General features: G+C 32.0%; 2 protein-coding genes across 4 annotated transcripts in view; both read left to right on the plus strand.

Annotated features, from left to right (window-relative positions):
• Positions 1-8,442, plus strand: part of LOC125815441 (uncharacterized) — a 426,658-nt gene extending 418,216 nt beyond the window's left edge. Inside the window, exon 3 of the mRNA XM_049494922.1 lies at positions 8,432-8,442. The gene's annotated coding sequence lies outside the window, so the exon portion shown is untranslated. The remainder of the gene's footprint in view (positions 1-8,431) is intronic.
• The window catches only part of LOC125815227 (glyceraldehyde-3-phosphate dehydrogenase, cytosolic), a 613,914-nt gene that overhangs the window by 198,364 nt on the left and 391,831 nt on the right, over positions 1-23,719 (plus strand). The window lies entirely within an intron of this gene.

The raw sequence follows: 23,719 nt of genomic DNA on the forward strand, positions 1-23,719 counted from the left end.
TCTATAGATGGCTAAGAAAATTAAAATTTTCATTGTGCGATCCAATTTCCAATTGTCTTTTTTGGATCTCTGAAAATAAAGAATATTTCATCTAAATAAGTTGTGAGCAGAGTGGATCAGACAACAATTTTTTCAGAGTATTTCATCTTTTTGAATCTCTGAAAATTAAGATCATAACGAATTAATAGAAGAAGGGTCAAGAGGTGACGTGAAAAGTGGTTGATAGTTTGCTAAAACAATCTCGCATAAAAGCTCTTCTTATTTTAAATTATTTATTCTTCCTCTAAAACAAATTCTTTTTTGTTAGTTTTTGTTTCAATTGAAGTAATTTCATGACAATTTTTTAAGTAGATAATTGAAGTAGATTAGTATACGTAGAATTTTATCATTGATATATTACATGCCTAAATGTTTAGTCTTTATTCTCATGTTCAAAGCTAACAAATAAAAATTTATAGTTGTAGGTCTTATGCTTAATAGCATATTAGTTTTATCTTTGTTTATTTATATTATATAAGATTTTGTTTCTTGGTACAATTATTATTGCAAACTATATATATATATATATATATATATATATATATTTTTTTTGTGTGTCTTGTATATATATTGTATCTTATATAAAGTGCAAACAAAGACATGATGTGACACCTCTCTGTGACATAGAAAATAATTTATCTTAAATCTCTTCTTTTTTTTTTAGATTTTTCCTTCATTTTTTTTCATTATACAATTTGATGTATACTTAAAATTAGTTCTATCACATCAATTACATTTAATTATATCTCAGTTACAAAAACTCTCCAATTACTTGCATTTTCTATTTGAATAACATGTCCTTTTCTTTTTTATTTTTCAATACATAGTGTCCTAATTAATTGGCATTAAAAAAAGCCTCACAAAATAAATGTTGAACTAAAGTGCACGTATAGTCTTCGTTGACATATGTATTTTTTTCTTCTTTCTTTTTTCCTCAATAAATCAAAGAGCCTTTTTTTATTATACTGTTCATTAGATACAAAAATTTCTGAAGTTGGCGTGGTGAAGAAATCTATATACATTTCATTTTTTATCTTTAACTTTGTAATTAATGAATTTATTAGCTATGATTTGTTTTTTTGCCCCATTTTTCAGATTTAATATGTTTCCTGTACGTGCAATTAGTTTTAACATGTCCTTTGTATGTGTAAATTAGTTTTAATGTGTTAAATTTGTGCTTGATACTACACTTTTTTATCTGTGCAAAATTGGAGAATTTGAAACTTATAGTCCCTTCTTATTAGACAATTGTTGTAAATTATTCGTTTGGTATAATAATAAGGTAGAATATCTAGGATCAAAGGTTGAAACTAAATTTATAATTTATTTAGTTGAGGTATAAATTTAGGTTTGACTATAATTTCAAAATAACTTTGTCCACAAACCAAACGATTCTTTAGGGAATATGATGAGAGCAGGATATAAAAATTCAATTCCTTCTTTAAATGACCTTTCACAATACAAATTACCTCACGCGTGAACGAATATCTATGAATTTATGAACGGATATCTTTCGAAGTATCAAATGATTTATAAAAAAAAAACTACAAACGCAAACTATTATTGTGATCACTAAATCTACATTTTTTTTTCCGATAACATAACTTCGATTTGATTGTTATATCAATTTTTGGCTTTCATTTTTTTATTATATAGATTTCTATGAACATATTAGATTTTTATGATTTTATTTAAAAAATGACAAGTAATTCTTTTCTTCGATTTCTAACCTTCCTCCAATTGCTACTTTTAATTTTAAGATTGTCTTTTCTTGGACTAAAATTCTATAATTCTTTTGAGACTAAATGTGTTTCTTTTATGAATAATACAAATTACAGATAAATATATTAAATTAATAATAGTTATAATTAAATTATTTGTGAACAAAATATACGTAGCAAGGAAAGCCTATAAGACTAATGTTACATATTCATTTTTCCTATTATATGAAGGTATTCTTTTTCGTATGAAAGGATTTTTTTCTCGATAACTATGTGACATTTCTATTCTTTTTTTTATTTGCATCTTTTTCTTATACGTTTGATCAGTTGATTTTTATATTTAACATAGATATATCTTAAATTTTATATTATCAATTAATTAAAAAAATCGTGCGTAGCGCGGACAATTTCACTAGTTACAAGTATTCTTTAATGGACTAGGGACAAACGATCTCCTATTTATTTATTTTCTTTCGATTTGAAAGATGATGTTGGACTTGGATTTTGTAGCAAAATAAAATAAAATAATGGAAATAAGACATGAAAAATTCAACATTGTGAAGAAACTACCGATTTTTTTCCAAATCAAATATTAAATTTTGCATTTTGAAAAACATGAGAAAAATGAGCTCACTAGTACTGAAAATGGAGAAAACAAGTTGCGACTCTATAACACATGTTCAATTCTAATTGGGACTCTACAAGATATGTTCAATTTCAATTGGGATTTTTGGAGGCTACTTAACCCTAAACCCTAGTTCATGTCTAATTGCCTATGTAAAGGGTACTAAATTCCGTTAAAAGGCATCTCGAAAATTCCACAAAAGTCATGGAATATTCATATAGAGGTCAAATCTGAATCATCTTAGTTCGAGAAATACGCCACTAATGACCCTCGAATCATGGATAAATCTTAGGAGAGTAGAATCAAGGAAGGAACAACTTTGTACCCGCCCTATTATCAATAAAATATTTATGTTTCTTCAGATTTTATCTGTGTGGTTGATTTATTTTCCATATGTTTAAACTTTGTTGCAAACAAATTGGCACGCCCAGTGGGACCAAATCTATCCTTCATCTGTTCTCTCTTAAATCAAATCTGAAAAATCTAAAGTTGCGAAGGTGGAAGAATGAGTACTTCAAGTCTCGTCTTTGAGTTTCATCAAGTCTACACTTCGACAAGCCTTGAAACAGGGGGGCATTTGTAGACATTGAAAATTTGTTAGACTCTACAAGATGTGTTCAATTCCAATTAGGATTTTTGGAGGCTATTCAACCCTAAATCCTAGTTTATGCCTACATAAAGGGTACTAAATTCCCTTAAAAGGCTTCTCGAATATTTCACAAAAGTCATGGAACATTCATATAGAGGTCAAATCTAAATCATCATAGTTCGAAAAATACGCCACTAACGGCCCTCGAATCATGGATAAATCTTAGGAGAGTAGAATCAATGAGGAACAACTTTGTACCCGCACTATTATCAATAAAATATTCATGTTTCTTCAGATTTTATCTGTGTGGTTGATTTATTTTTCATATGTTTAAACTTTGTTGCAAACAATGACATTTCAAGTTTATTGTCTCCTCTCCGTCCACCCTATACCCCAACCTCCACCCCTTGACTATCCTACCCCCACCACCCCGGAACCCCAACTCTCCATCTCACCCCGTCTCGATAGCGTATTGTTAGATAATCTATAAATATTATTGAGATAATATTTTCTTACTTACTTACCATTTATCAAACACTAAAAAATAAATAAGAAACCCACCTATTTTTCAAGATAATATTTTTCGTGAAAAACATTTTCTTTCGTATCAAACACACCAAAGTTGGTCAAAAATATGATAGCGGGTTAATTACTTTTTATGACATTTATCAAATATTGAATGTGCATTATTTGCACAAGGAAGATATAACAATTGAGTTAATAGCTTTAATAAGGCAATTAAGTTACTCCCTCCGTCCACAATTGTTTGTCAGGCTAAGGTCATGCACACCTCTCAAGGAAAATTTAATACAAGGTGTAATTTGCCTAATATAACCCTACTATACCAAGAATACCAAAAGTCTACATAACTTTTCAATTGAACTACACTATCATTAAGGGTAGAATTGGAAAAAAGTGACTAATTATTTCTTGATTATTTAAATTGACAATTAATCTTGGACATCTATTTTTAGTATACCTGCCAAACAATTGTGGACGGAAGGAGTAATAGCCTTGATGTCATTTATTACATATTCAATGTGCATTATGTGTGCGGACGTGAAGCTCTCACTTTGTTAACTCCTACATACAGTAAAAAAATTGTTTTAGTTAAAAGTTGTGAAAAAAGGAAAAATTATTGTCCGTTCATTTTATTTTATCAATTATTTTAAAATAGATTTTCATTTTTATTTGTCACTTTTTATATATAAAAAAGAAGATAATTATTTCTTTTTCATTTATTTTATCAATTATTTTAATATAAATTTTCATTTTTATTTGTCACGTTTTATATATAAAAAAGAAGATAATTATTTCTTTTTCATTTATCTTACTCTTATCATTAATTACTTACTTACTCACTCCGTCTCTAATTACTTGACCACTTTTCACTTTTTAGTTGTCCCTAATTATTTGTCCATTTTGACAAATCAAGAACTTAAAGGACAATTTTTTTACCTATTATACCCTCAATTAATTACTTTGAAAAAGATAGAACTTTTTGAAAATCTTAAGTTTTTATTTATCCACTTCATAATGAATAGGGGTAAAATGGTAAACTCACTATATCAATCATTGTTTTCTTAATAGGTGTGTCAATTCAAAAGTGGACAAGTAATTAGGGACAAATGGAGTATTTCCCAAAATCATTTTCCAATACCTAATACACCCTCCGTTTCTATTTACATGTTGTGCTTACTAAAAATAGATGTTCCATAATACTCCCCCCGTTCAACAATAGTTGTCCACTATACTATTTTGGGATGTTCATTGTCCACTTGATGAAATCAATGAAAATTTTACATTTAGCTTAAATTTTACCCTTAAATTAATTATAGTTATTTCTCTATTATATTTTTCAAGACATTTTATTTATTATATTCAAAGGGTGATATAGTAAAATTATCGGTCTATTTATTGTTTCTTGAGAAGTAGTAGATAAGTATTTGTTGGAGAGAAGGAGTATTTGTCATTTCACAAAACCAATACATAAATAATACTCCCCCTCTCTCTCTTTAATTACTTGTTCACTTTTGAATTGACACACATATTAAGAAAATAATTATTAACATAGTGAGTTAACCATTTTACCCCTATTAATTATGAAGTGGGTGAATTAAAAATTTAAGATTTTCAAGCAGTTCTACATTTTTCAAAGTACTTAATTGAGGGTATAATACGTAAAATTTTTGTCTTTTTTTTATTTGTAAAAATGGACAAGTAATTAGGAACAACTAAAAAAAGGAAAAGTGGACAAGTAATTAAGGACATAGGGAGTACTATTTATCTCATTTTACCCTTGAGAGTTATTAGCCTTGAAAGTATGAATTTGACCAACAAAGGAAAATTAAATGATTAATTTATGTTTATTGGTCAATTAATTGATCAAAATAAATTAATTTATGTTCATTTATTGAAAATTTGACTTCAATAAGAGTGCAATGGTAAACTTACCTAATTTCTTAAGGGACGTGAAATCTAAAATTGTGACATATAAATAGAAACGGAGGGAGTACTAAACATCAATTAATAGGGGTAAAGTGGTAAAATAGTCATGTCAATCATTGTTTTCTTAAGGGTATGTCAAGTCCAAATGAAACAAGTAAAAATAAACGGAGCTAAGAGTAGTATATCTTTCCTTTTTTTTAGGTTATTTCTTTAAGATAGATATTTTTTTGTTAATTTCTCGCTCATAGTTTTAATTCTAGAAAAGCTTGTTAAATCTTAAAGAATACACATTAAACAATAAAATCTCCTTAAGGACAATTTAGTAGGCAGGCCTTAAGCTACATAATTTTTTTTTATTTCCAACTCATTTCCAACATGTGTTTTAGCTGATTTTCTGGGATTTTCCAATCATTACAATAAAAAAAAAAGGGCAAATTACAGAAATCACATACTTTTAAGACAAAATTACAATCTATCCCTTAAACGTTTATAATTATAGAAATCCCTCAAACGGATACAATAATATAAGCGCTGATAAATTAATCTGATGCGCGAGATACATTAATCATTAAGTAAGATACGTTACATTTTATATATGATACACTAATCTAATGTACATTTTATACATGATACACTAATCTGATGCGTGAGATACAATAATATAAGCGCTGATACATTAATCTGATGCGCGAGATATACTGATCTGATGCGCGAAAATGAGGGATTTTGGAAATTTGTAAAACTTATAGGGAATAATGGTAATAAGTAAATTAAAATGTGAGATTTCTGTAATTTTTCAAAAAAAAAGGGAAAAGGGTTAAGAGTACAAGCCAAATAGTATAGAATTAATTTTTTTTTAGTTTTTGTCTCACACAATTTTGACAATAGTTGTCACAAGTATGTGAACCCATAATATATGAATCCAAAAGTATGAGAGGTTCTTTGGTAGCCAGCTAGAACTAAAAGAGAAATATTATATCTGTATTAGATTTTACATATGTAATATTGTATTTGGAAATTGGTTAGGATTATACATAAATTTCTTTAAAATTAATTCATGTATTACTAATATATGTATAACTCTAATTAGCTATCAAACGATACTCAATGTATGCAGCTTTGTGTTGGCCATGACATGGTAAGCTGCACTTTACATGTTGGATCACTTTTTTTTTTCATTTTTGTCACTGTTGAAGATTGAGAAAAAAAAACTCAAAAGATAAAAAGAAATAGAGAAAGGCCATTGAAAAATTCCGTACAAAAACTCAGTGAAAGGCCAACTTCAGAAGCCCATAATATTTAATGGTCTGTCACATAGTGCACCCTTGGCACGTGGCAGCACTTTGTATTTCACTTGCCAATAGCAGCCAAAAATGAGAAGAAAAAAATCTCATGTTTTCCAAATAAATAAATTATGTGTAGATTATTGTGTAGCTAGGAAAGATAAATAAAAGGCCTAATATATACTTTTGCTCTCTAATTTTGTTTTAACTGACATTTATATCCTTTAACTTTAGATCTGCACGAGTAGACACTTAAATTTGTATAAAATTGAAATAGTAGACACACGTTCTACGTGGCATATTATATGTAGGAGATCATGTATGATGTGAATTGCCACATGCGACGCTATGTATGATACAAGTATCTATTTTTGTTCAATTTTATACAAGATTAAGGGTGTGTTTGGTATGAAGGAAAATGTTTTCCTAGAAAACAAGTAGACTTTTGACTTATTTTCTCATGTTTGGTTGGAGAGTAGAAAATATTTTTCGGAAAAGATTTTTAAGTGTTTGATTTATGAATGAAAATTTATTTTGAGAAAATATCTTTTTTTTTTTTTTTCACTAGAGAGTAGAAAATAATTTTTGAATTGAAATTGAAAATATTTTTTAAAAATAAACTTAAATTTTTTTTGGGGGTGGAGCTGGCGCGGGGTGAAAAAATAAAATTTAAAATTGAAAATATTTTTTAAAAACAAACTTTAATTTTTTTGGGGGGGGGGGGGTGGCCCGGCGGAGGGGTCGGTGGTGGGGGTGAAAAATAAAAAAATGAAATTGAAAATATTTTTTGAAAAACAAACTTTAATTTTTTTATTTTTGGAAGGGGGGGTGTGGGTGGTAGCGGGGGGGGGGGGAGGTAGGGGTGGGGGTGAAAAAATAAAAAATTGAAATTGGAAATATTTTTTGAAAAGCAAACTTTAATTTTTTTTTTGGGGGGTGTGGGTGGTAGCAGGGGGTGGGGGGTCGGGGCAGGGGTGGGATGGGGTTGAAAAAATAAAAATTTGAAAATATTTTTTAAAAATCAACTTTAATATTTTTTTTGGGGGGAGGGGCTGGCTAGGGAGGGGGGATGAAAAACAAAATTTGAAATTGAAAGTAAATTTTATAAAACAAACTTAATTTATTATTATTTTTTGGGGATGGGGTGAAAATAAAATTTTGAAATTGAAAATATTTTTAAAAAAACAAACATTAATTTATTTTGTTTGGGGGGGGGGGGGGGGGGGTCGGGGTGAGGGTGGGTAAAAAAATACAAAATTGAAGTTGAAAATGTTTTTTTTAAAAATAAGCTTTAAGTTTATTTGTTCAACAAAATAATTTAATTTTTTCAACAAAAAAATTGTAATATGAAGTTGGAGGAAAGTCTTGGAAAATGTTTTCCTTAAGTTTTGAAGGGAAGTCATTTTTCTTGAATTTGAGAAAAATGAGTTGATTTGGAAAACATTTTCCTAAAAATGTTTTCTTCATACCAAACACACCCTAAATAACTATTTGTACATAATCAAAATTGAAGAATATAGATGTCCAGCTGAAATAAAGTTAAAAGATATATTTATGTATTATGTCAAATAGAATATACTACATGGTTGTTCTCTAAAAGTAAATTCAAGCCTAGAATAACTACTACTACTACAATTATTATTTTTGGTTATTAATTGTTTTTGGTCTTTTCTGTTTTGCATACAATTATGGTGATTTGGAAAAGAAGGTAAGGCAGTTGGAAAAGAAGCTGCCAACCGTTGAACCAATAATGACCAATTCATACTACTTTTTTTATTTATAGAAAAATATATAGTTATTTCTTAATACTTGTCATTTCACAAAATTAATACATAAATAATATTATTTTTTCTATTTACCTTTGAAAATTATTAGTTTGGAAAGTGTGAATTTAACTAATATAGGAAAACTAAATGATTAATTCATATGTTTATTGATCAATTTAATTAATGAATATAAATTAATTTATGTTCATTTATTGAAAACTTGACTTCAAGAAATCACTAAATAAAAAATATAATTATTAACTTACTTAGTTTTTTTAAGAGACATGAAATCTAAAATGGTGACATATAAATAGAAATAGAGGGAGTATCATTGTAACTCTTCTTTCTTCAAAAAGAAGTAATTAATTTTGGCTTATTGCATGAATTTTTAGTTAAGCAATTAGTTGACGTTTCCCATCGATTAATATTATCTTGATTTTTTTTTTTTAAAAAAAATTGCTGATCAATGTAAACAAATTTGGAACTTGATTCAAGAGTGATCGTATATGAGATAAACTTTAAAGTTTAAAGAGTGAGTATTAAAAATACACTTAAACTATTTTATTTTTTTTGAATTTCATATCTAAACTATTGGGAGTGTGAGTACTAAACTATCACTTTAATCTTTAACTTCTAACTAATATTAATAGTTTATTTAATTTTTGTCAAGGTGAGCTCAATATTTTATCTATGTGGAATGCGTGAAATTAGGTCTTGGACCTAACTCATACCACAAAAGTTAGCTCAAAGGGAGGAGGATTGCCCAAGCCTTATAAGGAGTCCACTCATCTCATTAATCACCAATGTGGGACTTTGTCAGTCTTTAACACTTCACCTCACGCCCAATGAGTGGACAATTTTGATTTTGTGGGCCCCAACATTGAGTGAGATGGACCTTAGTCTGATACCATGTGAAATTAGGTTTTGGGCTTAATTCACACCCCAAAAGCTAGCTCAAGGGAGGAGGATTGCTCAAGCCTTAATGTAATACTTTTGTCATTCTTTAACAAAATGTCATGTGACAAGTTTTTTTTCTCAAATAAAAGAGAGAGTGTATTACACACACCACCGAGGTGTGTTTCTCAAACTAATGAGTGATAGTTTAGATATGAATATACTCTTAACAGTTTATGTATGAAACTAAAAAAATTAAAATAATTTAGGTGTGTTTTTGAAACTTCAATCAAGTTTAAACTATCATAAAATACCTAAAAGAACAACTCTCTTATTTAATCAATATTCTTAATATTAAACTCGTATGAAAGATTGACCTTTGGGCTTTAAAATCATAGGCTAATATATCTAATATAATAAAAAAGTTCCTTCTCATCGATGTGAGTCTTGGGGATTGGCGACTTACCCATTCGGTAACTTTGCCACTAAGCGTTCCCAAAATGGGGACTATATATATCACTGTTTTTTTTTTGTTTTGTAATCCTTTGTTCCCATGGTCTTGTCGTTCCATCTTTTAAACTGAGGTCTATCCATTGTGTGAGAAACCCATCTTGAACTTGGCTATTTTAGGTGGATATAGTGTGTAAAGGCTTTGGATTTGACTTTTTTTTAGGTTTTGTGTTTGGCTCTCTGTCATGACCCGGGCTTCCACCCTGGACGTAACTAACACTCAAGAACTATTTCTGATCCCCAAGAGAATCCTTGGCCTGGCTACATGACTTACATGACATTAAACAATACGCTGAAGCTTAAAATAGGTGAACATTTAGAAATTTAAGAAAGTCAGAAACAATATTGTCTCGCAAAAATACTTAACATGAGTCATAGGTTAAATAAAACATCATGAGAAAACAATGGAAATATCTAATTCAGCTTGTCTATGAAGCCTCTAAAAATGTAAGATAGATGTCGGGACAAGACCCACAACACCTCCAATACTACTAAGCTGAATGAAAGATGAAGTCTCCTGAAAGCAAGGAGGTCTCACCAAATACTGTATGTGAGTGAACTGTGATCTCAACGAAATGCCTATTGATGATCCTGAGTACCTGTATCTAAATCATAAACGATGCAGGTCGAATGACGTCAGTACATTGAATGTACTGGTAAGTGATAAGGTTAGAGTAAACAACTTATTGGCTTGAATAACTGAAAGCAACATAACTGGATCAATACATGAATTTAACGTGAAAACCATTTAAACTTTACAATATAATATGCAATGAAAGCAACATGAAAATAATATACATTACTTGTGGGGAGTTTCTCTAACCGACAACCATTACCATGAGCCTAACAATGATACAATGTTTCGCCCACATTGCGAGGACCATCCTATACTTTGTCGGGGTATATGATGATGCCATAACTATGGATCCATCTAATTGTCCTTCTCAAAGGTAGTGGGGAGTCGCATAAAGAATCAATGCTATCATATCCTACACTGGCTACATAGTTTTATGGGACATCCGAATCATAAAAGACTATAACCCAATTTGGTGCTCGATACTACTCTCAAAATGATTGATATAACTTTATGCTCAAATCACCCATTACAAGGAATTGACTTCTTACTTGATTGAAATACATTTCAAAACATTAGACGTGTTTACATTCTTGAAAACATGCACTTATGAACCTATCTTTCAAGTCCAATAATCAACATAGGTACATATGTATATATATATATATATATATGAATAATTAACATTAGAAACTCTTAAATTTTTATGAAATTGAACCTTTAAACTTTTCTCAAAACTCAATTTGAAGACACAAGGATTGACTTTAAAGACTCTCAAGTCTTATAACTCAAATTCATAGAATTCATGCGAAATTATGGACATGAACGACTCAACTCGAGGACCTAAATAACGATATAGAAACTCATGAATACAAATCTTCTTAAGACTTGGTTCGAAACTATAATGACTTTTAAAAGAAATCTCAGTTTGACTCAAAGGACCCTCTTGAACATCCCCCTTAGCTTTACTTCAATTTAAAATGTAATTTAAGACTCATGATATGGATATGTAGGATCTCTCAAGGATTAATGAAGACTTTAAGAGTTAATATCAAGGAAAGAACGAAGACACGATTCAAAGGAACACATATGGGATGAAGAACGGAGAAGAAAAAGGTCGGACGACTTTGGCGTAGTGGTGGCGCGTCGCGCCAGCCCCCAAAGTACTGGGAGTACTTTGGGGCACACTGCTGGCATATTACCCCAGCCCTCCTGGCGCTATGGCGGTGCATTGCCCTAATCCGGATCCAAAATTTCGACAAATTTTCTTGTTAAATTTCGGGTCCTAACTCGTTTAGAATCTATTGGTTTCCTCCAAACACTCTTTTATTCATAAACCCAAAAAAAAATTCATTGAAATCCCACTCAAATTCTATCAAGAAATACCACTCATTCGCAAGACCCTCACCTCAAGAACTCAAAACCTCCATTGATAAAGAATGGGGCTAAAACTCAAGAACTACTCAAGAATCTTTACATAAACAATTTCATGGATGAATTAATGGAAGTACTATATGATTGGAGTAAGGACGAACGATTGTTCTTGGTAAATTTCCTCAACTCTTGAACCTCGCTTTTCTCCTCTTGAAACCTTGCTCTAAAAACCCCAAGTGTTTTGAACGTGAATGGGTATTTGGAATCTGATTATACCCTTAATTGGGCAAGGTAAAACGTGTTAAGACAAGTGAGAAAAAGGAAAAGACCAAAATACCCTTTCCTAAAACGGATGGAAAGCGTTAACTAGAGAGGCTTCACCCAAAAGGGTATAACTTTTTACTCGGAGTTTGGAATTTAGCAAACTTGATGGCGTTGTAAAGAGGACTCAGTGACCTTCGATTTGATAGTTCATGGGCCACCTAAATCTTTATGTGCTAAAAGTATGGTCAAATGAAGTTGACCCAGGAAAAATCTCATAGTGAAACTCAATTGGAAATAAAGTTTTCCTCTCAACTTTATGCTAGGGGATTCTAGTGACCTTAACATCTAAGAAAATTTAGAATCACTCGGCATAAATCTTACTCACCATAAAAAATGAATCGAATCTTAAATTAGAAAATTTCAGAATGTTACAATATTTCCCCCTTGGGATCATTTGTCCTCGAATGACGGTTGGACTGAGAATGGAAAGGGTTACTCTTACTATATTCAAGACTAACTCAAAATCACCAAGTACTTAACATAGGGTGATTATTTTGATCTAAATCACAAGAATCGGGTTATATACCATCACCCTCATGTTGCCATTCTTTTGATCACGACACTCATCTCAAATTAAAGCTTAATGTTTATTACTAAACCCGGATATCAATATGATTGTTCTCTTACTATACTAACTTATAATTACTAGATAAAAATTAAGAAACACTCGCCCACTAAAAACGTCATGACAAGTAGTCAATCCTTACCTCTTAGTCTTCATACTTACAATTTACCGCCACATTTCCTTTCACAACTTAAGTACTATTGCCAATCCGCTAGACATCATTGTCTAATTAGTTCTGTAATCCTCTAAAATGTTATGGGCTCTCCCTAATAATCATAAGTCTAGCTTAGATTTATCACCTCATGAATACTCATGATCTTCTATTCAACACCTATACTTGGTCATTACCAACACAATGACACCTCATCATAAATTCCTTTTTAGTTAAAGTATACTCTAACTCATCCTAACTCGTAACTCTTACTCTACCTCCTATCATGCAATATACACAAGCTCATCACTTCTTAGTCTACCCATGAGGGAAAACTCCTCATTAATAACTTACTAGGTGCATGACTATAATAACATAGCTTGCCTCATCACTATCTCTCTTTCTTAGATTACTGAGCCTCTTCATGCATTCTTCTAATTTAAGGACATATTCACTACTACTGCTCATAATCTTGTAATTCATACTACCCTTTTCGAGCAAAAATACTACCTAAGCTCTAAAACACACTTCCTCATAAGGATCTCAGTTGAAACAAGGTTTAGAGAAGAGAGTACATCTCACTTTTAGCTTGAACACGCGATTCATATGACTATGAGTGCATTCTTTCGAAACTTAACACTTAACTCATTCATGGGCTTCTCTCAAGCCCCTCTACAATCTCATGACTTCTTCAAGATTTTTGTTGAGAGTAACTCATCGATAAAGAACTGACTTTGCCTTTCAACCACCTCTAGTATGTAGTCAAATGATTCTGCGAAACACACGATTTTGAATAAGCTCCTTATGATATAGTTCTATTACACAATTTAGAGTATGAAAGAAGGGAAACTTTTCTTAAACGTCTGTAGTCCTTCGTTTATAGAAGTGAGTCCCTCACAACCATAAATAAGATCCTACCGACACGGCTTCATAGACACCCAATGACACTTGAACTCTATGTTCTGATACCAAGTTTGTCACGACCCGAGCCTACAACCTGGATGTAACTGACACTCAAGAACCATTTATGATTCCCAATCAAACCCTTGGCCTGGTTACATGACTTACATGACACTAAACAACACGCAGAATCTTAAAATAGGTGAACACTTAGACATTTAAGAAAGTAAAAAAAAAAATTGTCTTGCAAAAATACTTAACATGAGTTAAGAGTTAAATAAAACATCCCCAGAAAACAGTGGAAGTATCTAATTCATTTGTCTGTGAAGCCTCTAAAAATGTAAGATAAATGTTGGGACAAAACCCACAACATCTCCAATACTAGTAAGCTGAATTAAAGATGGAGTCTCCTGAAAGCAAAGAGGCCTTACCAAATATTGCCTGTGATTGAATAGTTATCTCAATGAAACATCTGTTGATAATCTGGATTACCTGTGTCGGCATCATAAAATGATGCAGGTCGAATGACATCAGTACATTGAATGTACTGGTAAGTGAAAATCATTTGAACTTTACAATATAATACCCAATGAAAGCAACATGAAAATAATATACTTTACTTGTAGGGAGTTTTTCTAACCGACAACCATTACCATAAACCTAGCAATGATACAATGTTTCACCCACGTTGCCAGGGCCATCTTATACTTTGTCGGGGTATAAGATGATATCATGACTATGGATGCATCTAATTCACGTTCTCAGAGGCAGTGCGGAGTCGCATGAAGAATCATTGCTATCATATCCTACGTTGACTACATAGTTTTATGGGACTTTTGATTCATAAAAGACTCTAACACAATTCGGTGCTCGATACTACTCTCAAAATAATTGATATAACTTTATGCTCAATTCTCCCATTACAAGGAATTGACTTCATACTTGATTGAAATACTTTTCAAAACATTAGACGTGTTTACATTCTTGAAAACATGCACTTATGAACTTATCTTTCATGTCCAATAATCAACATAGGTACACACACACATATATATAATTAACATTCGAAACTCTTAAGTTTTTATTAAATAGAATCTTTAAACTTTTCTCAAAACTCAGTTTGAAGACAAGGATTGGCTTCCAAAGACTCTCAAGACTTATAACTCAAATTCATAGGGTTCATGCGGAATTATGGACATGAACGACTCAACTCGAGGACCTAAATAACGATATAGAAACTCATGAATACAAATCTTCTTAAGACTTGGTTCGAAACTATAATGACTTTCAAAAGAAATCTCAATTTGACTCAAATGACCCTCTTGAACTCCCCCCTTAGTTTCACTTCAATTTAAAATGTAATTTAAGACTCATGATATGTATATGTAGGATCTCTCAAGGATTAATGAAGACTTTAAGAGTTAATATCAAGGAAAGAACGAATATACTATTTAAAGGAACACATACGGGATGAAGAATGAAGAAGAAAAAGGTCGGACGACTCTGGCGTAGTGGTGACACATCGCGTCAGCCCCCAAAGTACTCCAGTACTTTCGGGTGCACTGCTGGCGCATTGCCCCAGCCCTCCTAGCGCTATGGTGGCGCATTGCCCCAGCCCAGACCCAGAAATCCGACAAATTTTCTTGTTAAATTTCGGATCCTAACTCGTGTAGAATCGATTGATTTCTTCCAAACTCTCTTTGATTCATAAACCTAACACAAATTCATTGAAATCTCTCTCAAATTCTATCAAGAAACACCACTCATTCGCAAGACCTTCACCTTAAGAACTCAAAACCTCCATTGATAAAAAAAAATGGGGCTAAAACTGAAGAACTACTCAAGAATATTTACATAAACAATTTTATGGATGAATTAATGGAAGAATTATATGATTGGCATGAGGAAGAACAAGTCCATTACTATGGGAAACCTCACATACTTGGAGAGAATGATTGTTCTTGGAGAATTCCCTCAACTCTTGAAGAACGCTTGAAAACCTCATTTTTCTCCTCTTGAAACCTCGCTCTAAAATTCCTAAGTGTTTTAAACGTGAATGAGTATTTAGAATCTGATTATACCCTTAATTGGGTCATGTAAAACATGTGAAGAAAAATGGGGAAAAGGACAAGACCAAAATACCCTTTCCTAAAATTGATGGAAAGCCTTAACTAGAGAGGCTTCACTCAAAAGGTCATAACCTTTTACTCGGTGTTCGGAATTTAGCAAATATTATGGCGTTGGGAAGAGGACTCAAAGAACTTCGATTTGATAGGTCATGGGCCACTAACTATTTATGTGCTAAGAGATATGGTCAAATGAAGCCGACCCAAGAAAAATCTCATAGTGAAACTCAATTGGAAAGAAAGTTTTCCTCTCAACTTTATGCTAGGGGATTCTAGTGACCTTAATATCTAAGAAAATTTAGAATCACTCGGCACAAATCTTATTCACCATAAAGAATGAATCGAATCTTAAATTAGAAATTTTCGGGATGTTACATTCTCATACCTTTTAAAGTCTTGTTGTAAGATCGTAAAAATCATCTTCTATCCAATTTCTTGACTCATATTGATTATAACATCAAATCTTTCTCCCATATCTAGCGAAAACAAGAACTCATTCTAAAGTTTTAAAAAGGAACTTTTGGGTTCCTCTTCAAAGTTAAGAGTTTTAATTAGAGTGATTCAAGGTATGTAAGACTTCATTGAGAGTATCCCTTCGCTCTCATGCCTAAAGTAAGACTTCATTGAGAGTATCCCTTCGCTCTCACACCTAAAGTAATTTGATTCTCTAGAATTCTACAAATTATTAGAAGCAAAGCTAGGATTTTTATGAAATTGTGATCTTTTATCAGAAATTCATGTCTTTATTATTTTACTTTGGTTTTAAAAACCTTATTGCAATGATTTAACATGATTCCTATATATGATATTTTATGCATTTATGACTTTTAAGCGTGATGGCACGCATGATATGGTTTACAACCTAAATACATGTTATTTTTAAGGCATGAATTTTGAGCTTAGTCTCACATGTGATATGAATGATAAGAGGTTTATATACCTATGAGCATTATGTGAATACATGTTGTTTTGGGAGGACTATTTAGTACCGAGAGGATGCGGGTTTAGAAAACCCAAGTCTCATAACTACGTGTCAACATAGGATTGTGTTTCACCGCTTTGGCGGTTGACCTTTAGCTCTTTGAGGCTCATGTTAGCGGATCCACATAACATACGATTAGGTTCTATACCTTGCCAAAGTATAGGACAACCCATCTTACTGGGATTATAAGTTGGGCTTCATGATCTCAAATGACATATGCCAGTTATAAGAAACTCTCCAATTTATGCATATTTTACGATATGTCCTTAACTTCATTTGAGGTATATTAAATATGCTATTTTACGTTATGATTATGCAAGGATAACAATTTAAACTCATATATATGTATATGTGTTTTGGTATTGCATTAGCCTTATAAGGTAGTTGAGCGTAACTTTGAACATTCGATCGACGAAACCTTTATGGATGCCTTTTCTTGGTCCTTTGTGCCATGTCATTTATCAAACTTTTTCTTAATGCCACAATTCAAGAGTTAACACCCAACTAGAGAGCAAAGTCCCCTTGATAGTATACTTAATTAGTGTAAGCCAGCTTTAGGATCACATTTTAAAAATAAAATCAAGACACATTGAAAGCATCACAAAGGGTTTATTGAATTTTATACAAATTTCTTGTATTTCCATAATTTTCATATACTTATCCATTTTTAAATTTTGTTTTTTTGGTTACTGAAAAAAGAATATTTCATGGAGATTACATACATCTGTTTTACGTTTTCGAAGTTAACAATTTGTCTCATAAAGGTAAACAGTTTTTAGAACTCCTAGTCAAAAGCACCAATAAAGACACTTCTATGGATCCTTTATTTTCATAGAAAAGGAACACAAAAGATTCCAATTTAATTACTATAAAAAAGATAGTGACATAATGGCTCCTCCCTAAGTGGTGAGTCAGTAAGAGGGGAATAAATAAATAATATTAGTTGTATCATATAAATCTGGGACAACTTGAAGTATCATTTAATGTTTTTTCTCAAAATCTAATTTACTTTCGTAAACTATGTGTCAGATCAAAATCAGATTAACAAATTCAAAAGGAATGAGTAATAAATAGCTCATACAATGACATATTTATTATTTAACTAAATAATAAACATGTAACTAAAAATCTTGTTAGCTTTTGGTTGAAAACTAACAAGATAGTTACAATGATAATTGCATTGTGGCTTATTATATATAGATATATATACAGAGAGCATAATTAAATAGGTTTTTGATAAATCTTTTTGATTAAGTTAATTAAAAAGGGAACTATCCATTAATGTAATTCATCACTTAATTAATTCCTATTCCCCCCTCCCACATTTTGTTAATGACAACCAATCATGCCCACTTTCCTCTTTAGCTAATAATAATACTCTTTCTTTTTTGTTAGTGGGCATTTTCCTTTTTTGTGCCATCCATTTTCTTTATAACACACAGTCATCTCCACTCTAAAAAGTTCTTTATACTCCCTACATGTGAACCTTAGATACTTTTTGAGTTACACAATTTTTTTAAAATGAAAATATCATCTATATATTTGTTAAAACCATTAATTAATTATTCATGTATGAAGACCAAGATACATACTATACTATATATGTACAAACCTCAACATCCAAAAAGCTTTTGCCTTTTTTCTTTTTCTCTTTCTTGTAGACTAGATCAATTTAAAATACTAAAGTACTTGGGAATTCAAATTTAGGTCCTTAGTAGTTGGCCTGAAAGCATATAGGAAATATCTCATAGGTTTGGTATTTTAGAGTTCGATAGTGCGATGTTATGTTAATGGTTCCTTTATGCTTAAAATACGAGATAAGTTTTTTTTTTTATATAATATTGTTCTTATATAGAACGATAATTAGAGTATTCCATGCATATAGGAAATATCTTATATGTGTATGGGTTGAGGTGTCAATTTCGATTGAATAACTATATAGATAGAGGTTATATATTAAATATTTCTCTTGCCACCTTGTTGGCTTGTGTGTGAGTCCATTATGAGTCAAGGGATCAGGTCCTTCACTGAGAACAACTAAGAATGGAAGGCAAACAATCAATGTAACAAGTAAAAAATAAATGATGTTTAAATGGAAACTTTCTTGTAAAGAAAGAGAAAAACCATAATCTACCACGTAGGATTTCATTAACAATTTCACTAAACACGAGTCATGAGTCATGTTTCAGATTACATACACTTGCAATCTAAGAATTAAATTCTTAATTCTTCCCCTAATCCCCCTTATAATAATTTTATTAGTACAAGACAACTAAGCAATAATTCTATGAGACACTCATTGTATGAGATTGACAACCGGATATCCTTAACATTCATTCCCGTTATCCCCTAAAACACAAAACGTACATGCAATACTAACAAAAACAGTTAACATGCACACATAACGTAATTTGTGAAATAATTCAACCATCACTCCCTTCACACTTAATCATTACTAGTGTCATGAGCCCACCTCAAATTCGATTACCAAAGATTAATAACACTATAGAATAAATACCCATTGTCAGTCATAGGGTCAACATTACCTAGCACATTACTTTTCCTCCCTAAATAGCAATAACCAACACGTTTTATCCATTTAGACTCTGTGTCCAAAGACCTAAGCATATAATCTCCCTAACATCTACAGCATAGTATGTATTCAAATTAGGTCTAACTACTTAGTTAGGCCTAACCAACCTGGGCGTCAATCCATTTCTCCGGGAGTTTAAAAACAGACATTTTGGCTCAGGAGGCGAATCCTGAGTGAAAGTAGGTCTGAAATTCATGAGTTAGTGGTTTCTGAAAGGGAGAAATCCAATATAAAATCCATGTTTTCTAGTTAGTGGTTCCATCAACCCACTATGGAGACCTGTCGAATGGCCGCAGGGTTATAGAGGGAAAAATTTTGCTATAGCGGGATGACGTCAGCCTAAGTTAAATTTTAAATTCCAAAACTTTTTATAATGATTGAAAAAGATCGTTATAGTGGGAGTCAAATTGTTTTTCAGAAAAATTGTACAATTAGATCTATTATGAGGTTAAGGACACATACGCATATAGATATCTCTTGTTGATTAATGTATTAGAAGTTAAATATGTTTGCCAAATAAGATTAATAACGAAGTAAAAGTAAATCGAAAGAAATAGTATAGCCAAGTTACTTGGGAGAGTTGGCAAAATAGCCACCTTAAAGACTTAATGTGACATTAAGTCACAAGTCTAGAATAATTTGTGGTGTACCCACTATTAATGACATCATCCACATGCCCTAATTGGCACATACAAAAGACCTCACTAAATTTCCATATCTCCACTATGGTCCCCCTTCTTTTCCAACTAATTTGGAATAATATATATCTATTTGCATTTGTTAAAAATTATATTACAAAAAAAAGAAAAAATCCAAATGGGAAAGAAGAGCAGCTCGTTTTTGCTGTTGTTGAAACTGTCGATTCCGGCAAATTTTCCAGCCAAAATATTCATTTTCAAGGTAAAATCATCATCATCTCCTACTCCATTTTAATTTTTACTCCATTTTCTTTCAAAAACCAAGCTTCAAAATGATTTTTTCGCTATTTTAGAAATTTGAGAAATCTTTCTTAATAATCACTTGATAACTCATTATAGATACATTTTAGTAGTTTAAAAGCATGAAAAATCTGTTTCGCCATTGCTAGAGATGAATATTGAACCACGATCTCATTCAGTCGCGTTTCTATACGGATGTCGTACTTCATTGATCCTTAATGACTGGTACTGTAATCTCGTAGCTATCTTTGTAGTCTATAATGGCAGTAGCTGAATTTGTTGTTGCTGGTGGAGATTATATGGGAGTGTGTGAGGAGACTCCTAAAAGCTGGAATTGGAAATCTTTTAGTAAGACGACACTGCCTATTGCGTTACACCGCAATGGTTCATATGACGATATTATTGCAAGCGTAATTGAGGCCGGTGAGTTAACTTACGAGCCAAATGACTTGGTGATTAGCTATCAAATGAATGAGAGGGGAAAAATACATCCCACATTCATAAAAAATGATAGGCATGTGAGCTTGTACATGTTAGATATTGGTATTGATGGCTCTAGGCTTACATTGAGGATAAACGTCAATGCGAGGCCTCCAATTGAACCAACGAATTCATTTAACGGTGACAATGATTCGATTGGAAATGAAAGATTGGGTGATCATTCAATGAATATACATGATGATCCAACTAATGTGGAAAATCAGCCAGTAGATACGGAAGATCCCAAACCCTAATGTTGTGAAGAAATGCAGGGAAAAAATGAATTGGGATCACAATCCAACCATTCCTTCTCCGATGGAACTAATTTATGTATCAACCAAACTTTCAGTAACAAGAATGAGTTGCAATTGTTATTAGCCGAAGCGGCGGCAAAAAAATCTTTTGATTGTGCTACTGTGAAGAGTTGTACTAAATACTTAAAGGTGAAATGTGTATTTTGCAACTGTGCATGGATGTTGCGGGCGAGGAAATATGAGTGTTCAGATAGATTTCGTATCTACAAGTACATTGGCGAACATAGTTGTGGCGTTGAATATGCCAATAGTAGCCATAGAAAAATTTCAACCAAAGTCATTGCTTCACTTTGTGTAAATATGTATCGTGATGGCAAGGGTCCAAATGTTAAAGAGATTCAAAGAGCTATGCTTAATTCTTTTCATTGTAGTTCAAGCTATTGGAAATGTTGGAAGGGTGGTGTGATTGCCAAGGAAATGGTCTGAGGGACAGCGGAGAACATATATTCATGTTTACCGAATTTTTCCTACATGTTCGAGACACTTAATGTTGGTTCTAGCTATTGTATCATGGTAAACAAGGATAGTCATAGGTTCATGTATTATTTCTTGTTCTTCGGTTCCTGCATTAAGGGATTTGCCCACATGAGAAAGGTAATTGCGGTTGATGGCACTCATTTACATGGTAAATACGAGGGCGTGTTGTTGAGCGTTGTTGCACAAGATACGAATAATGTTTATCCAATTTCCTTGTGTGTCATGGACAAAGAGAATGATACATCTTGGACATTCTTCTTTGAGAAATTGAAGGAAATTGTGGTCGATGAACCAGATTTGTGCTTTACTCCGATAGACACAAGAGCATTGCCAACGGTATTATGAACGTTTACAATCATGCTCACCACAGATATTGTATGAGGCACCTCGATGAAAATCTCCGCATAAATCATCATTGTGGAGATTACCTTTATCTTTACTACAATGCGGCAAAGTTTTATTCTTTGGAGGAGTTTGACAATCATTTTGTAGAATTCAAGAACAAATACCCCGCGGCAGCCGTCGTCCTTGAGCATGATATTGGATTTGAGATGTGGAGCAGGGCACATTTTCCTGACAATAGATATGATGTGATGACCACAAATATCGCCGAGTCACTCAATGTTATGTTGATAGACGAAAAAGAGTATCCCGTGGAATTTATATTTAATTCGATTGCTAAGAAGTTTGGAGAATTGTTTAGGTAGAGGCATGCATATATCCTCAAATCAATGGGTAATCAAATGGTGCTGGCTGCCGAAAAATTGGAAGAAAAAAATAATCGAGGGCGCCTCCTTGTATGTGGAGAATGTAATCGGGGACGACAATCAATTTATTGTGTTCGGTGTAGGTGTTACTGCCTATGTGAACCTACTGGAAAAGTCTTATTCACGTGGGGAATATGACTTGATCAAGATACCTTGTGCTCACGCGATGGCCGCTTTGCGATCGAAGCATGACAATGAGTATGGTATGAGCATCTATGAGTACTCTTCACCTTTGTATAAAGATGAAGCGTACCTTCTTGCATACATAAATTCTATTAATGTTGTCCCTCTCGAGTCGGAATGGTGTGTGCTAGAAGAATTGCTTAATGTGAAGATTTTTCCGCCTCTTGTCGATATCAAACTTGGAAGAAAAAGAAGAAAACGTGTCAAAGGCGTCGGTGAGAATTTCAAGAGCAAGAGAAGGAACAAATGTTCAATTTGTAAGAGAACCGGACACAAGAGAACTACATGTGTGAACAACAACAAATCTTAAACATGCTTGATTGAATTTGTTTTTGTAATCAAGCTACTATTTTTTTTTTTGCTGCCATCATTTGGGTCAATTTAGTGTCAGCTATTATTGTAATTAGTCATGATCTAATATAGATCAATCAAAAGATGACATACATTTTGTACGCTATCTATTAATGTTTATTATCGAGTCCATCCGTTTTCTATTACATTGTGTATTATTAATATATGAAAATTCATGGTATTCGTGATGCAATAATTTTAATGCATGAATTAGAGTGATTAAAGAAGGAAGTGTTGTAAAAAAAAGGTCATGATCTGAAGTTGTGTATTTTAATGCATATGTATTATTATTATCATGCATGTTATTTTTAATGCACCAAATCAAACTATCCATAAGAAATAATCTAAGTATAACTAATCCAAAAATGTCTAATACAAACATTATCTGAATATACACTCTACCAAACGACCCTTAAAGAATTATCAAAAAATCATATGTTACTGTTGAAATTTGTATATGAAAATATGTACTGATTGTCAAAATATATAGACCCCTTATACAATCGATGCATCTATATGTTGCCTAATGAGATTTACACTCTGACATTAGTAATGTATATTCGGGTTTATATCTATGTTAAAGCATTGTCGATACTGCACCTACTAGAATATGATACTTATATATAGACCAAGACTGGTAGAATTTAAAAAAGACAATAATTAATTAATAATAAATTATATTTTTGAAATTCATCCAATAAAATAAGTTTAAACAAGTCATATGATCATGTAAGAGTCCACATAA

This window comes from Solanum verrucosum, unplaced genomic scaffold (genome assembly GCF_900185275.1).
Source record: "Solanum verrucosum unplaced genomic scaffold, falcon-dt-bn FXZP01000085.1, whole genome shotgun sequence".
Lineage (NCBI taxonomy): Eukaryota > Viridiplantae > Streptophyta > Magnoliopsida > Solanales > Solanaceae > Solanum > Solanum verrucosum.